Source organism: Beta vulgaris, chromosome 3 (genome assembly GCF_026745355.1).
Source record: "Beta vulgaris subsp. vulgaris cultivar EL10 chromosome 3, EL10.2, whole genome shotgun sequence".
Classification (NCBI taxonomy): Eukaryota; Viridiplantae; Streptophyta; class Magnoliopsida; order Caryophyllales; family Amaranthaceae; genus Beta; species Beta vulgaris.
Window position 1 is genome coordinate 6,402,152 of NC_079204.1, and position 10,358 is coordinate 6,412,509.

Sequence of the window (10,358 nt, forward strand, 5' to 3'; positions counted from 1 at the left end):
GATTTCATGTGTCTATATTTAAAGAATATAAAAATAGAGTTTTTAATTTCGAATTAGTTTTGAAAGGAAAATATTTTCAAATATTATCAAAAGAGATGGTCTAATTATAATATAAAAGTAGACCTAGTTACTAAATGGATTAAACTAGTCACCGAAATAAATTAAACTAGTTATTATTAGGCTAATTTTATTTTTAAAATTGGGATTATTATTGGTTAATTTTAACTTAAAATTAAAGTAGGTGGTCTCTTACAAGACAAACTCAAATGTTTTTTATAAAGATTTTCGGATAAGAAGTTCTGTAAAAACTGATGTTAAGGAAAACGTTTCTTTGAAATATTTTTGGATAAAAAAGAGTTTTAAAGAAAACTGATTTTTAAGAAAAAAGATTTTGATAAAGATTTTCGAAAAAAGAAAAAAAAAGAGTTTTAAGAAAAACTTATTTTTAAAGAAAAAGATATTGCTAAAGATTTTTGGATAAAAATTGATTTAAAATCTGGTTAATAGTTGGCACAAGATATTGAGGAATTCTTATCTTATAAGGAAAGAAAAAAAATTAGTTTAATTATATTATGATTAAATTTGATTTTTGGAAAGGAAAAGATTTTATCCCTTAGGTTTAGGAATAAAAAATATTCAAGAAGATAATCATATCTTGGAGAATAATTTTTTAGATTAGTTGATAAGGGATAGAAATCAGAAGAGCAACTCACGTTTTCAAATTTGGTTTTTGATAAATTTTGAAAGCTGAAAACAGATTCCGATAGCACAATGCACGACATAGAGTTCTAGTAAATTAAGGTTTCTAAACAACGATTGTAACGGTCCTCCATTTGCTTGAATAGAAGCACGCTTTTGAGGACTAATTCAATCTGTAATAGAATTCGGTATTTTAAGATTTAAATAATAAAAGAGTAGTTTGTGTGGACGTAGATATCAGAGGTGAGATTGAACCACTTTAAATGCATGTATCTTATTATTTGATTTCATTGTTTTTGTGTTTTGATACAATTTAGTTTGAGCAAAAACATCAATCAGAAAAATGACATTTCTTGATCTGGGCGTTTGTTTCACAATATTTTCTTTTCAATTTGTTGTTTGGCATTATATGAATACTCCCATATGAAACCCTACCTCCACCAGCGGTAACCAAACTGATTCAGAATGGAATCAAATAACTAACGCTTGAGAAGCTAAGGCCTCTGCCTCACTGTTATCAACTTGGCAGCAGCTTCTCTACCTCACTCACATCATTTGAACGTTAAACTAACCATTAGATTACCACCGCCAATGATTAAAAAAATATATTAGAGAGATAGTGAAGAGAAGAGAGAGAACAGAGAAATGTGTCTCATTCATTAACAACACCAGACACAAATTGTGATAGAAATAATGACGAGGAAAGATGAGGTCATCATGTTCATAGATCTACAATCTGATTTTTGTTTTTCAAATTTTTGATATCTTTTTTTCTTGGTTATCTAGGAAGGGGTGATTTGTTGGATACATAATACAAATCACTAACCAAACAAATTTGTCAGGTTAATGGAATGGGTTAAATCTGATTCCTTTCCTCCAATAATTTTGTTTCCATTCCGTTTCCTTTTTGGGTATTGAACCAAATAGATCCTTAATAGTTATATAAAATACAAACAATATTTGTTACACGAAAACTTATATTTGATATATCTAACAGTTAATTATCAAACCTTCCTACTCAAGAATCAAATTTCTTACTACTATGAAAATTAGGGAGCAACCGAGCAAATAGCAGTCCTGCTCTTTTGATGTACCATTACTTTATGACTACTGAAATATTGAATATTAGGGGGATTGACTGCCACCTAGTATGAACTGGAAGTTAAAATAGTATCGTTATCAACTATTTTATGCGAAAAAAACCTACCGTTCGATCAATGCGAGCATCATATGGGCCTCGAGCAGTGTTTGGTGTGAATCTATTATCTTAGGGGTTAAGAGTTAAGACTTAAGAGACCACATAATTAACAAGTAATTTCGAGGGAACATCTAAGAAGAGCGTGCCAAAGGTTGTCTCGTAATAAGTTTAAAAAATTAGTGCAAGTCTCACGAACGTTGGTTACTATCCAAAAAGTGTAATCCCAAACTCCCAATAGTAATATAGAGTTAGATATTAATAATTACTTTTGTTTTTGGGTTTTTCTATGGTGTGCCCTTGTGTTATTTGAAATTCTACGTTGTACCCTCACTTTTTTGTTTCTCTCTGTTGTACCCTTATACTTTTTAAGTAATCTCTATGGGACCCTCCCGTTAAGTCAACGTTAAGTTGACTGTTAGTTTTGTTAAACCCTAACAAATGGTGGGAACTTTTCCCACCAAAACACGCAGCTCTCTTTCCTGTCTTCTTTAAATCACTCGCATCCTCTCTCTTTTCATCCTCCCTCTTTCAAATCTGCATCTCTTATCTTATCCCTCTCTTCCATTACTGAATATGTCAAGTTATTATTCTTCTAAGTCCTACAATGGCTGCGAAATGGAATCCATAAGTCCAAGGTGCAATTGCTGCCCTGCGAAAATTGCAAACATTGTCATCATGCTGCCATCATCAACAAGTTCAACAGTTGTACCCCCATTTTTATACTTGAGCACAGGGTATGAGGGAAGCTCAAAATTATTCTTCTCAAACAATTCACACATATCATTCAAAATATCCATCAGCAAACATAAATCCAGATCATCAATCCCTAGTTCTACCACATTTCCTAGATAATGAATTCTCAAAATCCTCTCAGCCATTTTCTGCAACATTACACACAAACACACATGCAAAGCTCATTTTCAGTTTCTAGGCTAAACAAACCCTAAACACAACAGTCGCATCACATACAAAAGAGAAAGATGAAATTTTTAAGTATCGAAATTACCTAAAATTTGAGAATCACACTAGAGCAGCAGCTGATTACCCTTCTCCCTGCTTTCTTCCGCAAATTCTTCTTCAGCAAATTCTTCTTCAGTTAGGCGCAACAATTTCTTCCGCAAATTCTTCTTCAGCAGATGAACTCTTTCCTTGCTTCATCCAAGTCTGGGAAAAATCTTTCCTTTCTTCACAAATTATGGGAAAATATTTTTTGGTTTTGGAATCAAAGGATGGAATCAAGGGATGGAAGATGAATAGACTGATAATTAGGAGTAGTTAGGATATCAGTTAATAAGGTTTGACCATGCATGAAACGGAATGTTAGTGGACCAAACGTATTTCATAACGCCGTTTTAAAAATATTAAAACAAAGGGTACCATAGAGATTACTTAAAAAGTATAAGGGTACAACAGAGAGAAACAAAAAAAAATGAGGATACAGCGTAGAATTTTATAGAACACAAGGGCACACCATAGAAAAATTCTTTGTTTTTTAATAGGTTTTACTAATCTCCGCCTATAAATTATTATCTATAGTTCGACCTATTATTCAATAGGAAAAATGCACCGTGTTGAGATAATACAAGCCAAGAACAATTATTTCGATCATGTAGCAGTGAGTCAATGAATGACGTCGCAAATTGCAATATTTGGTGACTTTAAGGCTCCATTTGGTAGGGCGTAAAACATTTTCTGTGTAAAATGATTTTCATGGAAAACAATTTACAATGAAAAACACAATTCCAAAATTAGTTTTCCGTTGTTTGGTTCGATGTAAGAAAAATGATGAAATGAAAATGAAGGGGAAAGTAAGGAGGTAGTGAGAAGAGTGTACAAGAGAGATAAGGAAAATAGTTTTCCCTTCATTTTGAAAGGAAAATGATTTTCCATCATTGGGAGAGTAATTTTACCCCAAGGGAAAATGGTTTTACACTCTTTTGCCAACCAAACAATGTAAAACTGAAAATAGAGGAAAACAGTTTTTCGGGAAAACGTTTTACGCCCTACCAAACGGAGCCTAAGATCATAAGAAAAAGGAGTTGTTGGAAGATGGCCAAGAGCAAACGACCATTGATCATTAATCTTATAACAAAAAATTTAAAATTTAAAATTTAAACAAATTACCGACCTAAGTAGTTGGACTAGTCTTAAAGAAAAAAAAAGTATACACCACTATGTTAAGTGATATTGTTTTTTTTTTTTTACAGTAAAAAAAAATAAAAATAAAAATAAAAATAATATCACTTAACATAGTGGTGTATACTTTTTTTTTTTCTTTAAGACTAGATTGAAATAAATCTAACAAATAACAATATCACTATGTTAAGTGATATTGTTATTTGTTAGATTTATTTCAATTGCGTTCATATATCTAACAAATTAACCTGGTAACTATTGGGCTTATTATCTTTTTAATATTGGGCTTATCATTACCTAATTTTAATTAAAAAAAAAGTAGATGGTCTCTTACAAGACAAACTCTTTACTATTTTGTGCTGGTTCGGGTTTATAAAAAGTTACCTTTGGTGAGAATATAATTGGCAATGTCAATCAATAGTTAAGATTTTGATTTTTCTGCCTTCTGCAGGAAGTATTTGGATTAAATTTTATGGTGTTGTATCTTTACCCAACCACTAACGATGATGCCACTAGAATTTTGTATGATACACATAACACACGCTATCGTGTACGATACATCATACATTGGCGTCCGAAGAAAGGTTGGGTGGGTTTCTCAAATAGTCAAGTTCGAGAAAGTTCTTCCAACAATCAATTGAAAAGGAAGAAGAAAAGGTTAAATTAGGATTCCACTAAACTCAGCGAGAGGCTAGTGTGGTGTGGTGGAATGCAAGTTGACGAGTATGATTTATGACCGCTGAGGCACTGACCAAGCTACATGATATTTCCTCCATTTTTCTTGTGGGTATGATTGCTCGTAATGCAGTAACTAAAACTGATTGAAAAATTGTAATAAACTTATTTGAAAGTTGTAACTGTTCTAAATTTTAATTTGTTTTATTACCTATACATGGACTCTTGACAACCAACCTACAAAGAAATTAAATATTTGTTGTTAAATGGCAACAAATTGAAATTATGATGCCATCTAGCAAAAGTAGTAAAATAACTGGTTTTCAGTAGCAACAAATCAAAAATATGTTGCTTTTATCTGTGTTGTGCATGTACATGTTATGTTTTATGCACATGTTATGTTTTGATGATGAAAATTAATATAATATGTTATAGCATGAAAGTATGTAACAGTTGCAACAGATGCATGAAGAAAGAAATTGATAAACGAAGACTTTGAAGAAAAGAAGAATCAAGAATGAAGTTTGAGTTTATAATTTCTTAGAATAGTAACTTTAGATTAAAATGTAATATGCTTAGTAATATGCAATGTGCTAAATATAGAAATATAAAGTTAATATAATTATTATCTTCTTTGAGTTAAGAAAGTAAATAATTGTATTAAAATTATATTTCTATATAAAAAGGAAATAAGTTTTCAAAATCAGAAATCAAAAGGATTTAGGAAAACGAGTTTTTACGAAAAAGATTTTTCTAAAAATTGCGTTTATAAAAGATTTTAATAAAAACAAGTTTTATAAAAGATTTTGATAAAAATGTGTTTTGAAAAGATTTTGATAAAAACAAGTTTTGGAAAAGATTTTATAAAAACGTGTTTTGAAAATATTTTGATAAAAACAAGTTTTGGAAAAGATTTTATAAAAACGTGTTTTCATATAAAACGAGTTTTAAAAGATTTTGAAATAAAATCATGTTTTGATAAAATTCGCAAGATTTAGAAAAAGATTTTATTTTAAAAAACGTGTTTACAAAATCAGATTTTGGTTTAGAAAATATTAGTGAGTTGAAAAAGAAAATCTATATGGAAAACTTATCTTTGTTTGTTTGAAAGATAAAGATAGAAAAAGATAAAGTTTTATCCCTTACATCAAGGATTAAAAGATAAAGATATTTATAAGTGATTTTCGTCCTAAACAAGTCTTATAAAAGGGAATCAGAATTCACTTTTAAATCTCACGTTTTCATAGAGAAAAATCGAGTCTACTAAAAGCTGAAAACTATTTCCTTGGCACTGAGCATAGCACTGAGCAGTTAGGTTTAAGTTACTATTTCATAATTGTAATTGTCCTCTATTTGCTTGACTAAGAAGGACATCATTGAGGATCGTTCTTTTTGTAACTTTTACATTATAGATAGTGTCAACACTTAGAGTTAAGTGTTGGGAGTCATTACTAGGGTTAGTAGTGAGGGGAATCGTATTGTATCAAGAGTTTGATATTTTAGGATTCAAAGAAATAAAAGAGTTTTTGTTTCTTGTGGACGTATATCTTGAGTCAAATCTAATATCTTTTAAGCTTATCATTCGCAAAAACTCAAATAAGCAATTTACGAGTGTTCAACTCAGTGCCAGGCACTGAGCTACAAAAGGATTTTTGCGAAAAACGATTAGATTTCATCACTCAATTCAACCCCCTCCTCCTTCTTGAGTGTTCCCTTGGGTTCCAACAATCTGTTTGAAAATTAGAGAAGAAATTATCACTTTATAATAGGCAACGGAAAAATAATCTATATATGTTGCTATTTATCATTCATTTGTTGCCAAAATTTGTTTCTGTAATGCTCTAACTTTTGTAGTGTCATGTGGATTGCCGTAGCACAGTGCCCCCCACCTAGAGGCCCATTACAAACCAACACTCCCTCCCCCCTCGGCCCCTCCTCCCTTAAATCCGGGTACGATAGGAATTTTGTTTTCCAATAACAACCATTAAATGAAAATTAAACTTAAAAATCCGCAATACATAACAAGTTCAAGTCACTCGTACAATAACTGGAGGGATTAAAGACAATCCTAGTTACATTACTTTCTAGAAAACTAAACCTACACTCCATCGCCATCTTTCCTGCCACTTGGTTTTGATTCCTTGGGATAAAAGTGCACTGCAGCTCTTCAAACTCCTGGCTGAGCTCCCAACATAGAGACAATATATTCAAGTACCAATTGATAACCGGTAGGGTGATTAAGCATACCAATAGCAGTAGTACAATTCAGCAAAATATAACAATATTTTTGGATGAATTCTCTTCTAGCCACCCCCAAGAGCTTCCCTAATACTCCTAAGCTCTGCCGATAAAGCATTTCCCACAATGACCTTTCTCCCGAATCCCATAACCTAAGACAAGAAGTGCAATACTAGGATATCTGCTATACCCGAATGGCTTTCAGCTGTCACAAACGAAGCGTCCACAAACGCATCAAACCAACCCGTAGGTATGAAGCAGGCCCGTCTCGAACTATATAGAGGCCCTGTGCGAACTCATATTTGAAAAATTCAATAATGTAGTATCTCATCCATTTATGATTCTTCAATTCATATAATCATACTAGCTTTCCACCCGTGCAAAAATGCACGGGAGGTTTTATGTAGAAATGATTTGGAGCCGTGTATAATGTACGACAACATTATTTTGTATATTAAGTAGTTGTTTTTATTCGAAATATATTGAATCCATGATTATTAGAATCCATGTCCATGTATTTAAGATTAAAAGAATATAAAAAGTAAAATTATACTTAATATATATAAAAATCCTTTGTTACAACATTTTGAACTTTAAAAATATCGTAATCGTGATATATACATTTATAATTACGTAAATGAAACAAAAAACACGTTAAAATGCGGGGGAATACTTGCTTATAAATTTAAGATTTTAGGATGTTTCTCCTAAAATCATGATTTGAATAGTAGCTGGTTGATTTCAAGTTTTCATAATCATATCGTGTATTAAAAATAAATTTTAAAACCGACTTACGACTCGTATGTTCAGTGATTGATGTAGCTAATGTCATGATAACACATGTGACCAACCAACTTTTTTTTTGTTGCTTAGCAAAGGTTTGCTTTCTCTTAGTTGGTTTTAGGTTGTAACTATTTGCTCTAATTAATTTTATTACTTGCTTAGCAAAAAAAACTTAAACAAAAAAAGTTAAAAGAAGAAGCTTTTATTCTGCATATCGTTTTATACAGAGGCTCATATAAAAGCACAATGCGCGGCACTACTGTCACTCAATCATGCAACAACTTTCACTCCTTGCTTTCTGCAGTTTCGCTCAACACCTCTCTCTTATTAAACTATCTTATTACAAATTTTTTTTTAATGATATGATTATCCAAATTGTATTAAAAAACAATCTCAAAGTTTATATAGCATGATTTTCATCAAAGTGAATGGGGTTATCTCTAAATTTCTAAGTGAAAAAATTAATTTAAAGAGACAATCACTCAAGAAAATTATACAAATATGGTATTTTTTTCTTGATTTGCCTTTTATTTCTTAATCACCATATGATCTGTTTTTTTCCATATTCTTTTCGATTTTTAGAATTGTATTGTAGAACAATTTCAAACTTCTATATTTACATTCCAACATACTCGTGAATGAGGTGTATCTCGTAATTTTAGGTTGAAATATTTATTATGGCTTTGTGATAAAAAATTTAGAATCTTGTAATGAGAATAGTTTAAAACTGGCTTACGACCTTGTGCTGTAAGATTATGACTTGTGAATTATCTATAATTAGTAGTATGATTGTTCTTGTTTTATTAGAACGGGCCTTATAAAAAATGGACACGCTTAGAGTCATTTATTTAACTTTAACTAACTTTTTAGCGGTAAAACTTGTTTTGTAGATACTTTAAACTCACGTAATTTTATGCCATTGTTCCTTATAGTCAATTTTAAATGTCTATATCAATTTCTTTACACACAAAAAAAGAATAGCCCCCTAATACCATGGTTCTCATGTGTGAGTGGAAATAATATATGCTACTAATAAATTTGTTCGAAAATTTTTAGTATAGGTTTTTGACCCCTGCAAATTACATGGGAATGATAAATATAAGATTTTATGATAGTTTCGCCAAAAATATGTTGTAAAGTTCATAAATATTTACCGAAATATTATAATTAAGCCAATGTATTAAATATTATTTAATCAAAGTAAAGAGTGATTACGTTTTCCATCATTTTTTTAAAAAAAACATGTGAGTTTATTTATCAAATAGACAATATATTTCATTTATATATCTTTCCTTAAGACGCTCCTTATGAAATTAGGATCTAGATTTCGAGCACCAAGTCAATAACTCTTGTATGATTTTTAGTACTGAAATTATGATTGGTCGTACTGTTAGATATATCCAATAAAGGGCTCTTATGAGTTAACGATATAATTTTTTTTCTTATTGTTATGTAGCACAATCCACAAAAATATTCTTCAACTATATCTAAAAGCATACATCATATATCAAGTACGTGCATTATGCATCAAAAGAGAAAACCCAATTTTTTAACTTGATAATTAGTTTTGTATACATCAAAAAATAAAAACCATAGTAATATGTTTAAAAATTGTATTTTTCTTATATAACCTTAATATCAACTTATACAATAAGATATCAGACTTTATTTTCAACTCTTTATATCAAGCTTTATATACAATACTTTATAAGTTGTTACACTTTATAGCAAACTTATACAATTGTTTGTATTCAGATTATTCAGGGAACTTAAATGAGATGCATTCTTTCTTCCTATTCCTTATATTGATGTACCATATATTAAACTTTTTTATGAACAATTATCCATTACCAACAGCCATTCTTCTTCCTTTTGATTTTCCATCAAAACCCTCCAAAAATTAAGTCCAAAAAATACGCCTACTCATCTTCTAAAATCTAGAGCCTTCAAGCAAATCAAATTACAATCTCTCATTTATAAGTAGCTACATTTTTATACTTTAAAGCCACAAATTATCAATCAAAATTATACTCCAACATCTTGAATTGTTATCTTCTCAAGTCATCGACTTTTGCAACAACAACAATTATAAAACTCACGCATGTGGGTTTTGTAAAGAAATTAAGCCTTTGATTATCTTTATGTTCTTTGCATTTGAAGCATGGTTACTATAATCCCTTAATGCAACCAAGGTGTACATCATTCCATCTACAAAGTGAAGAAGATTTAAAGACCGCATGCAAAATCACAAATATGTGAAGGAGTTGGATTGAGTGGAGTTCGAAGAAATTTTCTAAATGGGTCAATATAGGTTGGAATTATTTGGTAAGTTTATTTTTTAAAAAAATGATTTTTGACTAATTATGATGAAATTTCCATGATTTTATGTTTGCATGTAGTTTTTAGCAATTAGTTATATCTTATAATTATAATACTAAAATGAGTCATATAATTCCTAAAATTGATAACAGTGAGTGGAAGAATCAAAATTCAAATTATTTGAAACAATAACATGAGGTTGAAATGAAATAGTGACTATGCCAATCTATAGAAAATATTCTAATTTATTACAGTTAGTGAGTGAGAAACCTATTGAAAAAATCAAGATTCTAAATTTTAACAGTTAGTG